We start from the raw sequence: 3,020 nt of genomic DNA, 5'->3' as shown, positions 1-3,020 counted from the left end.
AAATAGAAACATGATGTTCGATTTGGAATAAAAAATAAAGTGTCAAAATTAAAATTACTATCAAAATTGAAAAAAAAAAAAAAACTTACTGTCTTCTATGCAAAATTTTTTCATTTTTGACATGTTAGCATGCTATGTCAGCATATCACCGTCGTCAAAATTGACACGTCAGCAAAACTAGGTTGAATGGTTAAGTGATCAAAATTTTAAGAAATCAGAAAATACAGTGTCCAATCTGAAACAAAAAATTAACGCAGTGTTAAAATCGAATTTTCATATAAACTTAGTGACTTTTGTAGAGTTTACCTTCATTTTTATAGGTAAAAAGTAACAATTATTTTTATTTATTTATTTATTGTTTAAAAGTCTTGAATGATTAAATGACTGCATCAGAATCTCTTTCATTCCTAATGCTTTGGAATTCTACCTATGCTATTTCATGTTTAAATCCTGAAATCCTTCAAATGCGACTTTTTTAGTTACGGATGAACAAATTACAGTCGTGGCTGTTCTGGACCAACTTTACGGTAATGCAGACAAGAAGAGTCTTGGACTTCATCATCAAAACCAATGCTAATAGATATCAATGTTGATGTTATAGAACTGATCGAGCTCATTAATGTGGTGTGTCGTATATCTTCTTTCTTGTGTCGACCATCTGTTTTGGGCTTAGCTTTGTGTTTATCAACTTTCATAGTGGTTCACCAATCTTATCATGAAGAAAAGTTATAAAACACACCTGAATTTCTCAAAGGTCATCAAAGATAGACCACAATAGCTATTTGTTTTTATAAGTTTTTTACTATAAGAAATTCCAAAAAGTAATTTTGCACTTGGGCCAAGTTTGAAAATGTAGATTTTAGTAGTTGGTTGTTCTATTTATTTAATTATTATTTTTATAAATTTTGAATCTTCACAACTAACTTTATTTTAAATGATTTTTCTCGTTGTATTCTTTGTAACAAGATTTTCCATAGATATGTTATAATTTAATTTTTAATATCAAGAAGTCATAATTTTTACTTCTAAAGTAAATTAGTCACTTGAAAATATAAAAAAAAAGCCCGCCTTTGATCATTCTGAAGTTTCACATACAACTTCATTTGAGCTTATTTTTTTTCATTGTGTTTTTTGTAACAAGAGTTTTCTATGGTCATGTTACATTTCCAATTTGGATGTCCGGAAGTCATATTTTTTAACTGCAAATTAGACTACTTATGAATACTATGAAAAAGCAATATACTATGTAGCTTTTGTGTACAAACTCTATAACAATTATCATATCATTTGGGTTCTCTCAATTACAAGAGTGTGCTGTAAAAAATCTCAATAAACATCATTTTTTTTTTGTCGTTGACCTTAAAGAAAAAACCTTTTTGTAGTGCGTTGATCTGCGAAAACCTCAAAAAATCACTTTTTTCGTAGTAAACTAGATTTTGCGCAGATGATTGACTGCGAAAATAGTGACTATTTGGGTCGTTTTCCTTTATGTGACTACTTTGTGGTAAAAAGTTGTAAAAATTGCTATATGGATAATATCTGACCTTCCCTCATCAATCATATCAGACCGTGATTCGCATTTTATGAATAAATTTTGGTGTTCTATAAGGGAAAAGATGGAAACAAAGTTGAAGAGAAGCACGAGCTTCCATCCACAAACAAATAGGAAAATAGAGGTTGTCAATCAAACTGTGGTGCGTGTACGAGGTACAACACAATACATCTGAAAACATGGACCATGTGTGTTTCATTCCTATAAAATTTCCATAATAATGTTGCTCATAGTTCCACAGGTAAAGCTCCGAATGAAGTATGTTTGGGGTATTTACCTCAAAGCCCCTATGATATGAAATTTAAATATGGATATTCGTCACAACGTGACTAGAGTGAGTTTAAGAAGCCTCACATTTCTAAAAAAGAAATCCAACAGTTACATCACTCACAATGTTACGATCATCATCAGGTGGTCGTACCGTGAGTGATGACTTGGCGACCGAGCGAGAAGCAGTGTCAACAAAAGATACAATCGTTGAGCGGTGAACGAAAATCTTATCACATAGGGAATAAGGGGCAGAGACCATGTGTGGTCAAATGGTTTTTAAAGGGAGTCCGGGGATTGAATGGTATAATTGTATGTTTTTCATTCATAGTGTTTTAATCTGAGTAAGTAGTCAATTTATAATAACTTTTGTTTATGTAAATTATATCTTTTAAAGTATTTACATTTAGGAGTAAAAGTTGAGTAATATTATAACTTTTTGTTTATTATAGGATAATCAAATTTACGGCGGGTTCCAAATTGATTGTTAAAACTAGACTATTTGGCACAACCCATGAGATAATTAGAAAACAGAATTATTGTACAAAAGTATTAAATATGGCTAGTTAGGATCTAGAAGTACATTATCAGATATTGAAATTACATGATAAAAGGTTTCAAATGATAAAAACGACACAAAAGATCGCGTGGCCTAATGGATAAGGCGCTCGCCTCCGGAGCGGGAGATTGTGGGTTCGAGTCCCACCGTGATCGTCTATTTTTTCAATAATGATTATTTTTCTCTTTCATCCTAACCAGGATCATAGATCGTTGGATCTTAATGTGCAAATGAATTTATAATAGCTTGATTTTTTTTGTTTTTTTTCTGATTAAACAAACATGAAACATCAGAATCACTTTGGAAATTGCTCGATGGCTCAATCACAAAAGCGAAAAAGGAAAAAACAATGGCTCAATAGCTCAATTACGAAAATCATTCAAGCTTCACAGTCGAATGACACTAAGGCATTGCTGTAGTCTTGATTAAAATAAAATTTTCAGAGCTGTTGCAGGCTGCTTGCTGCATCAAGAGTGGAGATTATAGCGACTGTTGCTTGATTACTTCGTCCTCTCTATGTGTTTTGCATAAAATGGAAGAAACTTAGATATAGGAGAAAACACATGTGAATATAGAGGTGGTAAAAGGGAAGCATGAGTTGGAGCATGGGGATAGGTAAATTACTATAATACCACTCGTCAT

The 3,020-nt window shown here is 32.0% G+C and overlaps 1 non-coding gene across 1 annotated transcript; it reads left to right on the top strand.

Moving 5' to 3' along the window:
- The first annotated feature begins 2,460 nt into the window (after positions 1-2,460).
- TRNAR-CCG (transfer RNA arginine (anticodon CCG)) lies at positions 2,461-2,533 on the top strand. Its single transcript has one exon. It is a non-coding gene; the product is annotated as a tRNA-Arg (tRNA).
- Positions 2,534-3,020: the final 487 nt, after the last annotated feature.

The sequence above is a fragment of the Lactuca saligna genome, chromosome 9, assembly GCF_052625555.1.
Source record: "Lactuca saligna cultivar CGN05327 chromosome 9, ASM5262555v1, whole genome shotgun sequence".
In the NCBI taxonomy this organism is placed as follows: Eukaryota; Viridiplantae; Streptophyta; class Magnoliopsida; order Asterales; family Asteraceae; genus Lactuca; species Lactuca saligna.
Note: the sequence above shows the minus strand (reverse complement) of the source record. Positions and strands in the feature narration are given on the sequence as shown.